Genomic DNA, 16,971 nt, shown 5'->3' on the forward strand with positions numbered 1-16,971 from the left:
CATCATTTCTTTTAAAGTCCTATTTTTCCTTTCAGCAATTCCATTTTGCTGAGGTGAGTAAGGAGCGATAGTTTGATGAATTATTCCATGTTCTTTACAAAACTCACCAAAAGGTGATTCATATTCACCACCTGTATCACTTCTTAGTTTTTTGATTTTCTTACCAAGTTGATTTTCAACTTCATTCTTATATTGAATGAAAGTTTCCAAAGTTTCATTCTTGGTTCGAATTAAATAAAACATAACTATATCTAGTATATGTATAGTCATCTATAAAAGTAATAAAATACTTTTTTTCCATCTCTTGTTTGAATTGATTTAAAATCACAAATGCCACTATGAATTAATTCAAGTGGTTCCGAACTTCTTTCAATTGAATAAAAAGGAGTTTTGGATAATTTTGTCTCAACGCAAATTTCACATTTATGATTTGAATCAATGTCAAATTTAGATAAACATTCCATATTAATTAATCTACGCAAAGATCCATAATTAACATGTCCAAGTCTACCATGCCATAAATTTGAAGACTCAAGCAAAGAAGAAGAAGATGTATTTTTATTAATAACTGAGGGTACAACGGTCATTATATTCATCTTGAAAAGGCCATCAGACATGTAAGATTTTCCTATATACATCCCATTCTTAGTAAGTACAAATTTATCACTCTCAAATACTAGCCTAAACCCATTCTTACTCAACAAAGATCTGGAAACAAGATTCTTGCGAATGTCCGGTACATGCAGCACATTGTTGAGAGTGAGTTTTTTTCCATATGTCATCTTCAGAACAATCTTCCCTTGTCCTTTAACTTTGGAAGTTGAGGAGTTGCCCATACAAAGTTGTTCACCATTGTCCATTGTAGAATAAGGTACGAACATCTTTTTGTCGGCACAAATGTGGCGAGTAGCACCAGCGTCCACCCACCATTCTTTAGGATTTCTGACAAGATTTTCCTCGGAAACAACTGCAGAAAGATTGATGTCATCTACATCATTGGAAATATTGTCCACTTCGGTCATACGAGCTTGAGCAGGCTTCTTGCTTCTTTTTCTTTTGCTTTTGCCTTTGCTACGGCAATCTTTGGCCCGATGTCCCTCTTTATCACAGATGTAACACTTGCCATTAAACTTGTACTTTTTAATTTCTCCTTTTTTAGAGCCTTGTAATGAACTTTCTCCAGAAAACTTCTGTTTCTTTGCTTTTGGAGCATGTTCCACCATATTTGCCTTAAACTCCATAGGATGCTTACCAGCCCGCTTTTCTGAATTGCGGTTGTCCTCCTCAATCTTCAAACGCACAATTAATTCTTCTAAAGACATTTCTTTGCGCTTGTGTTTGAGGTAGTTCTTGAAATCCTTCCAGCCTTGTGGTAATTTCTCAATTAAGGCTGCAACTTGGAAGGATTCATTGAAAGACATGCCTTCTGCGTGAATGTCATGCAAAATGAGTTAGAGATCTTGAACTTGGCTGATCACAGTCTTAGAATCAACTATCACAAAGTCCAGGAATTTGCCAACCACAAATTTTTTTGAGCCGGCATCTTCCGTTTTGTACTTATTCTCCAAAGACTCCCAAAGTTCCTTTGCTGTTTTGATAGGACTGTAGACATTGTATAATGTGTTGTCAAGTCCGTTCATGATGTAGTTTTGGCAAAGGAAATCAACATGTTTCCAAGCATCGACCGCAGCAACCACTTGTCGGTCGGTTTCATCCTCTTTCAATATAGGAGCATCCTCACAGAGAAAACGAGCCAGGTTCAGAGTTGTAAGATAGAACAACATTTTTTGTTACCATCTTTTAAAATCAGTTCCTGAGAACTTCTCTGGTTTCTCACCGTGATTTACCGGTACTGTCACGATAGGAGAAGGGGTTGGCGCAATTGCAGCCACCACACTAGTACTTGTTTGAGCATTCGTTTCAGTAGCCATGAATTCTAAATTATAAACAAAATTATAATTAGAATTTATACTACACAGAAAATTAATCCAAATTCACATAATTAAATTCTGTAAAAATAAAAGAAACAAGAATGTAACTTTTATTTTTCAATTAATTTGGAAATAAAATAAATTTTATTTAACCAAATTAATTCCACATAGAAAAATAAATTTCTGTGACACAAATTTATTTTTAATTAATAAACCTTTAGAAATTATTTAAGAACTCCAAAATTAATTTCTGACAAACTTCACAAATAAATATTCTGAATTGTTAATGACACCAGTATATTACTACTAGTTGTCAAAGAAAATAGACATTATATTACTACTATCTATCAAACAGTATATTCTACTATTTATTTTCCAACCAAAATATTATTTTGTAAAATCACATAAAATAATTTATGTAAGAAGAAGAAAGAAGAAAGGAAATAAACGAAAAATTCTGTAAACAGAATAATTCGGATCTGTCTTAAGATTGTTGGAACAATCTTCTATGTACAATAAATAAATTGAAACAAAATCAAATAAATAAATAAAATTACATACCGAATTTATTTTTACCGAACCGAATGAATATTTAAAGACCAAGTCGAGTGTGTGACACTCTGTCCTTAAGACAGATTCGCCTCGCTACGGTGCTTACGGTTAAGTGACATCTATCTCCCAGGATACAATGATCTTCACAAATTTGTAGTAGCACTCCAAACAAATTTGTCCGGCGAACTAGTACCTTGTGTTCTATATTCTATTTAATTTTCTCTAAAACTAGAACGAAGAATAAATAATGCAAAAGAGAAAATTTGACAGCAAAAATATAAATTTTAGATTGATTTTCGGATTGGGAAAATGCTAGAACAGCCTAGGTATAAATAGGACCGAACAGGTTTAATTTTCAAACTGAACAGGTGTAAATTCAAATGAACAGGTGCAGTTCAAAAATGGATAGATAACTGCAACAGTTTCTATCTGTTGGTAACTGCTGGACAAATTTAAATCTATCTGGCAGTTTTATAACTGTTCGGGTTTCAACAGATCCCAAAACTATTTAGACTGTTTGATTTGTTTGGAAAATTGGACTGGAGAAAGTAACAAATGGATAGAAAAAATAAACTCAAATTGAATTAATTTTGTTAAGAATTTTTGGAAAAAGTTCAAATAAATTTTCTTCAAAACATTAATATTAGAATCGACCCGACCCACAATCCAGACCCGCGCTCGGCACGGCACGGCTCAGTTCAGCCGGACGAACGACGGTGCGCGTGCGTGCGTATGTGTGGTGGTTTGGGCTAAGGTTTCATTTGTCCATAACTCCTCCCTCTTACAAACTTGGGGTGCCCATCGGGGCGCAACCCAAGGTTGTACACCTAGAACTTATATACACATATAAGTTCTCTTCAAGTTTCAATGTGGAACAAGCCTAAAAAAGAAACCCACATTTAAAACTTAAATGTCCAATTCCATTAACCCGAAAACGACATCAACTTCCCATTCACTCATAAATAGTCTTGACGAACATAAGTTCTCTTCAAGTTTCGATGTGGGACAAGCCTAAAGAGGAAACCCACATTTAGAGCTTTAATGTCCAATTCCATGAACTCGAAAACGATGTCCACTTCCCATTCACTCATAAATAATTTTGACGAACCGTCTTCACCGTGTGACTTACCACGCGACAAGGAACACATCACCTCTTCGGACCCCCCCAAAAGATGTTTGGGGCCCACTCAATTTTGGGCTCAAAGTTGGTCCAAAATAATCCTAATAAAACCAAATTTTCCAACAAATTAAAATTTTAAAGGATGTCAATATAATTATTTCAAATGTGTAGAAGTAACTGTATTTTTTTTAAATTTCTGTAGAGGTAGTATAATTTACCCTAAAACATATTGAAATGTATATTATTTTGATATTTTTCTCAATTGACTTTCTTTTTTGGAGAAATTAAAGAAAAATGGAATAGTCTCCAAATAATTGTACTATAAGGCCATGTTTGTTTGGGTGGACATGAGCTTGGGATTGGACTAATAGTCCAATAAAATTATTAATCCGATATTTGGTTAAACAATTGAAGTACAGACTAATTATTTTAAACTTGACTATTAATTAAGATAGGATACATAATCCAACGGATTGGTAGTCATAGGACTATTAGTCATGGGAATGCTAATCCAGTCCGCCCAAACAAACATGGCCTAAGGGTGTGTTTGTTTTGAAGGATTAGAGTGTGGGATTGGATTATTAGTCCCACCGGACTAATAGTCCATTGTTTGTTTCAATTTTTTTGCTCCGGACTAATAGTCTCCCCGGACTATTAGTCCCATATTTGTGGGACTATTCTATCCCATGGAGGGGGAGGGTTGGGATTATTTCCATAGGATTGGTATCCCATGGGATTAGGCTCTGAAATGTCCATTTTACCTCCATGCTATTACTTAACAAACAATTAGAAAAGGGCAAAATAGTCTTTTGAACATTTATAAATTATTTTTTTAGTGTTGTTAATTTAAAATTATATATTAAATAAAAAATTTTAATTATAAATTAAAAATTATGGCCTTATAAATTAAATTTTTTTAGTGTTGTTAAAAAATTAAATTTACATATTAAATAAAATTATTTTTTTGGTGTTGTTAATTTAAAATTATATATTAAATAAAAAGTATAAATTATAAATTAAATTTATTTAAAAATAATAAATTATAAATTATGGCCTTATAAATTATTTTTTTAGTGTTGTTGAAAATTTAATTTATATATTAAACAAAATTATTTTTTATTGTCGTTAATTTAAAATTATATATTAAATAAAAAATATAAATTATAAATGACAAATTTAATTTAATTGAAAATAATAAATTAAAAATTATGGCCTTATAAATTAAATTTTTTTAGTGTTGTTAAATTATAAATTATAAATTATAGATTACAAATTTAAAATTATATATTAAATAAAAATTAGGGTTTTTTTTTTTAGGGTCCTTGATATTAAGACTTTATAGTATAAAGGATATCTAATATTTTCATAATGTCTAAGGTCCCTCAATTTGATCTAGAGAAATTCTGTCCAGAGAAATTCTTTCAAACCCAGAGAAATTCTCTATTTCTCTCTAGAGAAATTTTGATTTTGTTGAAATGCCTTCAAAAGTACAAAGCTAAACATTAAGGCCAAGTTTGGCATGGTTGAAAAAAGATAAAAAGTCAAAAAGTCACTATCCTATTTAAGTCACATCATCTTATTTAAGTTACATCACCTCTCTAACACATCACTTCAAACCCAACCCAAACCCAACCCATATTTCATAAAAAGTCAAAAAATACACTTATTTAATCTTCCCAAACTAGGCCTAAGTTTCTGTTTCTATCAAAGAGACATTTCAACCCCAGAGAAAATCCCCTCTAACCAGAGAAATTCACTTGTAAACCCCTTGAAACAATGAAAACATACCTGGAAACATAGCAAGCCATTTAATCATTTGAGCTTCAAGTCCAGATTTCAGCCTTTGTAATTTCTTGAATTTATTTCAAATTCTACACAAGAGTTTACTTCATTTTTGTTATTTGCAGTTTGATGGCTTCAGTGACTTGGATACATATTCATAGAGAAAATCTCATCACCAATCCAGAGAAATTCTTTAAAACCAGAGAAATTTTTAATCATTTGAGATTCAAGTCCAAATTTCAGCTTTTGTAACTTCTTGGATTTTTTTCAAATTCTACACAAGAGTTTACTTCATTTTTGTTATCTGCAGTTTGATGGCTTTAGTGACTTGGATACATATTCACAAAGAAAATCTCATCACCAGAGAATTTCTCTGGATTCAATCTAGAGAAATTCTTTAAAACCAGAGAAATTTTTTGCATCACCCAAAAAAAAAAAAAAAAAAAAAAAAAACAACCTAAAACAATGGCTTGAATTATTGAATGTCTCTGCAACTCTCTACATCATCCATTCATCCATCAATCCCAAAAACCCAACTCAGTCAAATCTACAATTAACCAACTCTCTGCATATTTATCAAGTTTCTTTTTAATTCTATTTTTGGTCTTTGAGATTTCTCTGGACACTTCAACCCAGAGAAATTCTTCAAAACCAGAGAAATTCCCTCTCCACCCCAGTGGAATGAGAGCTTCTACTTCAACATATCAGACCCTTCCAACCTCCACAATCTTACTGTCGATGCCTATATCTATAACAATATCAATGCCAGCCACACTAGGTCCTTCCTCGCAAAAGTTTCCCTCAACGGGACATCGTTTGTTCCCTATTCAGATGTTGTTGTCTTACACTACCCATTGGAAAAGTGTGGAATCTTCTCACGTGTTAGAGGGGTGCTTGGCCTTATAGTTTATATTACTGATGATCCATCCATAAAGTCCTCTAACCCACTTTCCGCAGTTGAAGATACCCGAGCATATGCCCAATCAGTTCCAAATGTTGCACCAAACATGTTTTCTAATGTCAAGACCGAGAAAAGACGTACCTTTCATCATCTTCCGAACACTAATTATACCCAACAGCAACAACAGAATTCTTCTGTTGATGTTACAATACCACATCATGTGAGGGTTGATGAGATGAAAGCTGAAACTGAGCCTCCGAAGCTCATCCGCATGTACTCTGCTTCATCGGCATAACCAATTGACTATGCACTTAAAGAGACAAGCCCATTCCTTCTCCACCACTGTCACTGCTGCCGACGTCGTCGAGCGGCTTTGGTGGCGAAGGTCTGATTGCGCTTAAAGGTGGAAATGCCGGTGGTGGAAGAAGAGCGAGAATGGTGGTGATGCGACGGCGACATTGCCGGAGAGGAAGAGGCGGCGGTGGCGCTAGATTCGCTGCTCCACTGGTGAACGTAGAGTTGTCTCTGAAGAGTCTATGTTCGTCTTCAATCCATCTGTTTACAGCAAATGATCTCGGTCTAGATCTTTGGGGGTGAAGAGTAAGAAGAGGAAATGCACAATTCAATGCACAATAATATCTTTTGGGGTTGATGTAGGAGGAAGAGAGAGAGAGAGAGAGAGAGAGAGAGAGAGAGAGAGAGAGAGAAAGCAGAGAGGGAGAAGAGAGAGACCAAACTCAGTTTTTGAAGCCTTTCGTTTCTTCTTAAATTTCTCTGTGATATATGAGTTTAGGGTTGAAGGACTTTAGACATCATAAAATAATATTATGGATCTCTTCCATTATTAAAAGTGGGAGAGGGACCTTAGACTAATTTTTTCTAAAAATTATAAATTATAAGGGTAAAATAGTCTTTTGAACATTTATCCTTATCCAATCCGTCTAACCAAACGTTGGATTCACTAAAAATAGTCCAATCCAAACATCTAATCTCATGACTAAACAAACATAGGATACAAATCCAATCCAATCAAATAGTCCGGGGACAATATATCCCGCGACTCACAGTCCGATGAATTACAATCCCCTTTATCCAGTCTGTCCAAACAAACACACCCTAAGTGAAATTTTTTTTAGTACGAATTTGATACATAAAAAATATTTATACGGTACACATAAAAGACTGTCGTATCATGAAAATGATATTATTTCTACACTATCAAACAAAAATAAAATATTTTATTTATTTATATATATATTTTTAGGACATATATAAAGTGAGTAGAAATGTGATTGGTGTGGAGGACAATTTTGTCTGGAACATTGCAAGGTGATGTCGTTTTAGCAGGCTAATGGACAATATACAAGATATCCCAATAGTGGTGCCAATTATCTGGTACCTCTCAAACTTTTTTTTATTTATTTTTTTAAATTTATTAGTTGCCATTCGCTTGGTCATGTCAAATTGCCAACTGGGCCATTTCTGCTGACTTCTTTCTCAGAGTTAATTAAAAAATAAATTTAGAAAAAAAAATAATACTAAAACAGTTAATTGTCTGATATTGGGGCAATTGTTACAACTATATATGAAATTAAAGGATCAAATTTTGAACAAGAAAAGCAGTTCTTGGAGATGCAGTCCGGAGGATTTTTACTTTTAGGGATTTAAATGACAAAATTAAAAACTTTAAGACTTAAACTAAAATTGTATTAAACTTTAGAGACTATAATTGTAATTTATTCAACATGTAATATATATCTATGATTTTTTTAAGAAAAGATAGAAAAGATATGGGATATGGAACTCTTCATATTTTATTGATACTTTGAGCTACTCTACTTTGTGGCATGATTCAAGCCTCTTAATAGTGGTGAACATTATATAAGAGATATTATGAACAACCTCGGTTTTATCTTGGTATTGCTTTACTCCAGTTGTACCTTCATGAGGAGATGAAAAACAATTTTAGAATAGTGATAACACGATTTTCAAAATCTCACTGAAAAATCTAGAAATTTCCTAGATATTGATTTGTGATTATTGATTTGTGATTATGTATCAATTTTAAGCAGTATATAACAATCCCAATCAAACAATCAAGACAAATCGACACAACGATTTTACGTGGAAACCACAATTGGACACCTCCAATTGTGATAAAAAACTACGGCCAACAGCCACAAAACAATCCACTAAGAAGATATAAAAGAATTACACAGGTATACTCTCAATTACCTAGCGAATCCACGCCCGAATTGAACCAACCTCTATGTGCCTCTTCCAACCCCGTCTTCTACTACAACAAAAATAGTCTTTAGAGACGAAAATTAATGACGAAATATTTTTTTGTCACAAAATATGTATCTTTTAATGACGAAAATCATATTTCGTCTCCAAATGTATCATTTTTAGAGACAAAAATAAAATTTCGTCACAAATCTAAATCATAATAAAAAAATAGGTGACAAAATTATATTTCGTCATTATTTATATTTTTTTTGTCACCAAATATTTTCCCGCTAATATTTTCGGAGGGCGCCAAAATTAATAGACTTTTGGTGACGAAAAAATTTGTCACAACTTATAAAATTATTAATGACAAATATATTTTGTCACCAATAATTTGGTGATATTTTAATATCATTTAGTGACAAAACTATTTTTGTGGCCAATATTTTTATTTTTGGTGAAGAAATAATTTTGTCACCAAAATATAATTTGGTCACTAAATATTTTAGGGGGAAACAAAAATGTTTTCTTACAATCGGTTCCTCTTCTCAATCACACACAATCATTTCTCGGTTCAAACCTATTTCTCTCTCTCACACACACACACACACACACACACACACACAGACGTTATACTACACAGGGCCCTCACAGCCGCTGCTCACATTGGATCAACCCACCGCCGCTCTACCATTTCCGATAGCCCTCACCGCCGACAGCCCTCACCACGCCGCCGTTAACCCCTCCTTTCCTCACCGCCGCTGCTGTGCAGATCGAAGAACACCGTTGTTAGTCTCTCTCTCTTTCTCTCTCTCTCTCTCTCTCTCTCAATGCTTAAAGGCTGTGGGTGATTTTGCTTGTTGATTACTTTTTAATTTACTCAAAATGGAAATTTTATGAGTGTTTTGATCAATTCGATGTAAAAAGAAAATGAAATTTTGCTTTATTTTTTGTGTTAGTTTTGATTTGATCCCTTCTGGCATTAGGGTTTAGTTGGAATGTCATTAATTTTTTTGCAAATTTATTTACTTTAGAGGTTATCTCTACTGATATCTGAGGCTGTGGGTGATTTTGGTTGTTAATTACAATTTAATTTACAGGAAATTGGGGTTATGATTATGGGTGCTTCGATGGATTTGACGGAAAGACTTGTGTTTCAAGCCTCAAACTGTTTGTTAATCACTTGTGTTTCCCTTTTGTTTGATATATGGTCATTGAAAATTAAAGACTCTCTTGCTCTAGTACACAAACAGTTTGAGGCCGTCATGCTTGGATACAACTGCCATATGCACCCGTGAACCCACATCCTAATTCCTCATTTTTGCTTGGCAGGTGTCTTAATGATAATCAGTTAACTGGGAAAATCCCAAGGAAGCTCACTGGTATTTCCAGCTTGAAAGTTGTGTAAGTGAAAAACCTTAGTGTTTGAATTATTAGTACTAGATTCATTGTGACTTAGTGTCAAGACATCTGAATGATTTTGCAGAGATGTCTCAAACAACTTGTGTGGAACAATTCCTACTACAGGTCCATTTGAGCACATCCCATTAAACAAGTAAGGTTTCCTTGATTCATATAGTTCTGCAATTTATTTTTTCTTGAAGTTCGTTGAACTCTCTCCAACAGGGAGGGAAAAAAAGAAAGAAGAACTTTAACTCATACTCAAACAAAAATAGGTGATTGCAATGTTTACCATATAAGTCTACTATATTGGCTCTTTCCAGAGAATCTAGGAGATAAACCTCATGGGAACATTTTCTATGTTATTCAAGCCTCATTACCTATCCAAAAAAACAAAGGAAGAAGAAAGCTTTTCTAGATGAAAGTGAATTGTTAAGTTATATAGTGTGCCTTGTAGTGATAGAAAGTGTCATCTATGGCACATAGCTTCCTTGTTTTGCAGCCAAGTGAGCATAATACATATGCAGATATTGAAGCTGTGTATAAGTGTCATGTATCCTGTGAAGCGTAGATCATCTGTTTATCTATACTATTATTTTGATTGAAAGATTATGCATTTTTTTTTTTGGATCTAATTAAATGGTGTTTGTGTTGACTGTGTGCAGAACATTGACAAAATCCCATATGTTAATTGTCCTGTGCTGATTATTCATGTAAGTATGTAATTTTCAACATTTTACCTTTTAGAATTACTTATGGTAATTGAAGAACCATTCTAATACAGTTTTTAGACAATTAAGCCATTGTATAAGCTAGCATGAAACTCTTACCTTCTTTATCTTCCTTGCTTCTTTGTTTCTGTGTTTTTGTGGGTACATGTATATGATCATAACCACGGACTTGGATGACTAAGATCTTATGACTTGATGGCTATAGTTGAGAGTTTTCCATGGTATTTGTCACATCCTCTATAAGATACTTAACTGGTTTTAGAGAGAGATCCTCAGAAGAAGACAAATCCAAACTATAACCAAGACACATGATGTCCAAATTAGTTCTTAGTATTGTGACTCTTATTTAATTGCTGGTTTCTGAACTTCGGCTTAGGTTAGGACACTTTTAAACTTCACTATTTCATCATAAAATGTTTGCACATTATAAATAGAACCTTGATTGTACTGTTATCTATTATCAGTTTCCATACTTGTTTTCACACTAGTAAATATTTTGTAGTTGTACTGGATGTGGCATTGATAGTAAATATTAGTGATTTAATCTTAACCAACTTTTTGATTATTTTTCATCAAAAATTCTTACCAGCGTTATCAATTGGACTAAAATTGACACAAAATTAAAAAAAAAAATTAAGAATCAAAATTGAGCTAATTAAAAATTTAAGGACCAAAATGACACAAGAAATAAAATGCAGGAACTACCAATATAATTTGTTCTTTGGTAAACTATAAGAAATGTGATAAATGCATTTTTGTTTCATCCCAATAGTGCTTAAAGCTTCACCCCGACTAATCTTCGGATATATGTAATTTCCCATTTCACATATACCAAGTAATTATCGAGCCAAAACTCTGAAAGTAACTTCAAAGGTGGAGTGAGGAATGAAATTTTAAACTATTGGTCTACCAAGTAATTACACGACATCTCTCATAAGAGTTAGAAAGTCTATGAGAACTAGTAAATTAGTTTATAATCAGTGAACTGAACGTAATCAACTTATAATCTTCTTCTAGTGCATGAGCATGACACTAATTAAAGAACTTTTGGGAAACTATAATAAAGAGTGTAATACATCATTCACATTTTGTCCTTTAATGAGGTGGAAGATAGAGAGAATAGAGAGAGGAGTGTATTCCCCCTTCACATGGTCCATTCCATATCATTAGAAATGGATTGGAGGTACTCAATTAGAACTGCCAAATATGTTTCATCAAATATATAATAATCAAACTTATAAAATCTTGTGCACTAGTGCATGCATGCATGGGTATGGCACTAATTAAAGTGAACTTTTGGGAAAACTACAAAGAGATAATAATATAATATAATGGCAATAGTTTTGAAGGTGATTGAAGCATATATAATAAAACAAAACTTAAATGCTTAGAACCAAACAGGTTTGTAGTGTTGGAGATATTAGTAATACTCACTAATGGTTTAAATGCTTAGATTTGTTGTTAATATGATATGTGAGCAGGTAATAGATTTTACATGTAAATTTCGCTATCTACTCAATAATAATATCTTCTTTATGAAACGTGTTGAGCATATAAATAATAAAATTGCCGTTCAAACTTTAGACGAATTAGTCATTAATGATATAACCCAGAAGTTTATCTGTCAATTTCTAATTGGTTTTGCGTCTATGGTATGTTGTCTACAAAACTCTAAACTCTCTTTTCACATAAAAACAACTACTTTTGCTTTTAAAAAACAAGAATCTGGGGTTGGTCGGTCAGGCCGGAGTTCCATTCTATTGTGTTTTCTTGTATGTATTTGAGGGACTAGACCATATGTTATTTGGACTTGTGTGATTCTTATTGTAGACTTTTTTTTTATATTTAGTTAAAGTTATTTGCTGTTTTTTTTTTTTTTGGTATGATGCTTCAGGTTGAATCCTCCAAATATTATTACAATAAGTAGGTTTACAATTCATTGATTTAAAAGTTCATATATAAGGTATATATGTTGAATTTACCCTCCTCTATTTTTATATTGTGTTTTCAAGTTTCAGTATAATTTGAAAATCAAACCAAACATGAAATTTGAAAATCAAATTTGAACACCAGAGGTAAGTAGTGTTTTGTTCTTTCTAACACTTAAACTTGAAAATATGCCATCGGGCTCTAAAATCGTGAAACAGCTATGAGAAGGCCCGGGAACACCTCGGGAGGGACCGATGTAAGTTGTGTAAACTTACGGAACTAGCATGGGACTTTTTGTTTGAAAACTATTTAGAAAAATGTACTTTTCCAACACTTAGGCTTGAAAATAGGCCATCGGGAGCCAAAATCATGTAACAACCACGAGCTGGCCCGGGAAACACCTCAAACACCTCGGGAGAGACTAAAGTAAGTTGTGAAAACTTACGGAACTAGCACGGGACTCCCGGTTCAAAAACTAAGTCCAAAAATGCACTTTTTCACACTAAAGCTTGAAAATAGGCCTTCGAGGGCCAAAATTGGGCAACAGCCACGAGACAGCCCCGGGAACACCTCGAACACCTTGGGATGGACCAATGTGAGTTGTGAAAATTTACGGAACTAGCACGGGACTCCCGATTTGAAAACTAAGTCAAAAAATACATTTTTCCACACTTAAGCTTGAAAATAGGCCTTCGGGGGCCAAAATCGTGCAACAGCCACAAGACGGCCTGGGAAACACCTCAAACACTTCGGGAGGGATCAATCTGAGTTGTGGAAACTAACGGAACTAGTACGGGACTCCCGGTTTGAAAACTATGTCCAAAAATGCACTTTTTTACACTAAAGCTTGAAAATAGGCCTTCGGGGGCAAAATCGTGCAACAGCCACGAGACGGCCCGAGAAACACTTCAAACACCTCGGGATGGACCAATGTGAGTTGTGGAACTTACGGAACTAGCACGGGACTCTCGGTTTGAAAACTAAGTCCAAAAAAGTATTTTTCCACACTTAAGCTTGAAAGTAGGCCTTCGGGGGCCAAAATCGTGCAACAGCCACGAGACGGCCTGGGGAACAACTCAAACACCTCGGGATGGACCAATGTGAGTTGTGAAAACTTACGGAACTAGCATGAGACTCCCGATTCGAAAACTAAGTCCAAAAATACACTTTTTCACACTTAAGCTTGAAAATAGGCCTTCAGGGGCCAAAATCGTGCAACAGCCACGAGACGGCCCAGGAAACACCTCAAACATCTCGGGATGGACCAATGTGAGTTGTGGAAACTTACGGAACTAGCACGGGACTCCCGGTTTGAAAACTAAGTCCAAAAATGCATTTTTCCACACTTAAGCTTGAAAATAGGCTTTCGAGGGCCAAAATCGTGCAACAGTCACAAGACAGCCCGGGGAACACCTCAAACACCTCGGGAGGGACCAATGTGAGTTGTGGAAACTAACGGAACTAGCATGGGACTCCCGGTTTGAAAACTATGTCCAAAAATGCACTTTTTTACACTAAAGCTTGAAAATAGGCCTTCGGGGGCAAAATCGTGCAACAGCCACGAGACGGCCCGAGAAACACTTCAAACACCTCGGGATGGACCAATGTGAGTTGTGGAACTTACGGAACTAGCACGGGACTCTCGGTTTGAAAACTAAGTCCAAAAAAGTATTTTTCCACACTTAAGCTTGAAAGTAGGCCTTCGGGGGCCAAAATCGTGCAACAGCCACGAGACGGCCTGGGGAACAACTCAAACACCTCGGGATGGACCAATGTGAGTTGTGAAAACTTACGGAACTAGCATGAGACTCCCGATTCGAAAACTAAGTCCAAAAATACACTTTTTCACACTTAAGCTTGAAAATAGGCCTTCAGGGGCCAAAATCGTGCAACAGCCACGAGACGGCCTAGGAAACACCTCGGGACGGACCAATGTGAGTTGTGAAAACTTACGAAACTAGCATGAGACTCCCGGTTTGAAAACTAAGTCCAAAAATGCACTTTTCCACACTTAAGTTTGAAAATAAGCCTTCGGGGGCCAAAATCGTGCAACAGCCACGAGACGGCCCGGGAAACACCTCAAACACCTCAGGACGGACCAATGTGAGTTGTGGAAACTTACGAAACTAGCATGAGACTCCCGGTTTGAAAACTAAGTCCAAAAATGTATGTTAAATTCTATATGTTATGGATAAAATAATAATTGTCTAACTGACATTTTTTTTTTTGTGTTTTATTTTTTTGCAGATTCGAGATTTGATATGGACGTGTTTGGTAATTTGGAGGGCCGATGGTAGCTCATTTTGTGTTTTTGTTCATATTACCTTACATGTATTTTGGTTGTGTTGTAAATTTTATATTTTTATTAGTATTACGGGGCATGTTTGGTAATCTGCCCTTGATATTTTATTTTTGTTGATATTAGTAGACATATTTTTTGTTGGATATTAGGAGATGTGTTTGGTAATCTGCATACGGTTGATATTATATTTTTCTGGATATTAGTAGTTTGTGAATATTAGGAGACATGTTTATAATCAGCATGCAGTTCATATTGTATTTTTGTGGATAGTGCTAAAATTCGATTGTGATGTTTATGAAAATGAACAGATTTTTCTATTGGTTTGTAATAAATATTTTATTGAACAGGTTATTGAAATGCGCAGGGAATTGTTACTGAAAAGAAAAAATTTCGAAAGAAAATAGTACACCTATTTTCAAAATTTTTAAATTTTATTAGTGACGAAATAAAAAATGTCGCTATTAGTTTTCAAAAAGCATGACGAATAATTTTGTCACATTTGCTGAGTATTTCGTCGCTAAATTAAAATATTTGGTGACAAAATATTTTTTGTCATTGAATAATTTTCTTTTTTGCTCATTTTAGTGACGAATTTTTTTGTCACCTTAATCCATATCATTGGTGATGAAAATTTTCGTCACTAAAATATATTTGGTGACGAAATATTTCGTCGCAAAAAATAATTAAAATAAAATATTATTTAGTTTTGGTGACGAAATTGGTGTTTTAGAGGACGAAAAATTTAACATTTGGAGATGAAACATTTCGTCACAAAAAATGAAAAATAGGTGACGAAAGTGTTTTTCGTCACCAGGTACTTTTTGTGATGACGTATAGGCCACGAACGTGGTGACAAATTTTTTTCGTCACAGATCACTTTAGTGACGAAATTTTGATGTTTGGAGACGAAATCAGTCTGTCACCAAAGACCCTTTTTGTTGTAGTGTTCACCTCGGAATTGTCTTGACAATGAGCCACTCTGGAATCCACCAAAGTTTCGGGCTCGAATTCTTCAGAATCCACCGAAGAATAACTCTCTCTTTTGTGTAGAATGAACAAACAAACCTTTGATATATACTGTTTAAACCATGAGTTGAATACTCAACGAAAACATTAAAGAAAACTAGCAAAATATCCCCAGATATAAACCTTAGAATCCAAAAAGAAGATCTGGAGGACTTGTCCAAGTTTTGGGAGAAAACCAACTACTTATAGAAAACCAAAGTAATCCTAGTTTTGGAAGAAAACCAATTCCTTATAGAAATCCAAGAATCTATGTTCGCGCGGTTCGCTCGAGCGTGGGAATTCCCGCTCGAGCGGAGGCTTCAAAATTGTGTGATTCATATAGGCTTCACGCTCGAGTGTCGAATCACACCATCCAGTACTTTTTCAGGCAAAACAGAGATGTTGTGAGCTTGCAATCCCCGCTCGAGCATTACTTTACCCGCTCGAGCGGGACAACCAAAATTGGAAAATCTGGAAAACTTGATCCTATTACAACCTCGGTTTTGATCCATAGAAATTAACAAAGGCACTATTCGAGTTGGATTCGAATCTAATAAACTCATAGCCTCACTGAAATAAAAGGTACGAAAACAAATACAACTGAAAGAAGTTTTTTCAAATGGGGTTGCCAAGAATAAAACCTAACACTCACAACTATTTTTTTCTACTCTTATTTTGTCTATATATATATTATTTGTTGTCATTATTATTATTATAATGTTTATGCTAAAATATATTGTTTATTATTCTACTAGACTCACATCATTTTCAATCTCAACATGTTGGGCGTCAGCAAGCCAGTCTGATAGCTAGCGCTTCTCTTTGGAGAGTAAAAGAAACTGATGTACCTAAGTATTTCATGGCTCGAGTGCTAGATGGTCTTTTTAGTATTTAAGCATTTCATAACAACAATCAGAAAACGTAATCTCATCATAAATTAACGTAACAAAAAATGTTTAAAATTTTGTAATTGATGGGAGAACAGTCCCATGGGAGATCATTCTCAGAAACACACAACAAAATGACAGACTTGTGATCACCCGCAATTTCTATATGGGAAAGATTTAGAGCTTTGGCCATGAGACACG

The 16,971-nt window shown here is 34.5% G+C and overlaps 1 long non-coding RNA gene across 3 annotated transcripts; it reads left to right on the plus strand.

Annotated features, from left to right (window-relative positions):
• Positions 1-9,115: 9,115 nt before the first annotated feature.
• LOC145805854 (uncharacterized) lies at positions 9,116-15,116 on the plus strand. Of its 3 annotated transcripts, XR_014348014.1 has the most exons (6): positions 9,116-9,303; positions 9,616-9,685; positions 9,848-9,919; positions 10,002-10,070; positions 10,582-10,629; positions 14,824-15,116. It is a non-coding gene; the product is annotated as an uncharacterized LOC145805854 (long non-coding RNA). The 3 variants fall into 3 exon arrangements; XR_014348012.1 differs by having other exon boundaries at positions 9,616-9,919; XR_014348013.1 differs by lacking the exon at positions 9,616-9,685.
• The last annotated feature ends 1,855 nt before the right edge of the window (positions 15,117-16,971 follow it).

The sequence above is a fragment of the Camellia sinensis genome, chromosome 13 (genome assembly GCF_055761805.1).
Source record: "Camellia sinensis isolate YWXY chromosome 13, ASM5576180v1, whole genome shotgun sequence".
Lineage (NCBI taxonomy): Eukaryota > Viridiplantae > Streptophyta > Magnoliopsida > Ericales > Theaceae > Camellia > Camellia sinensis.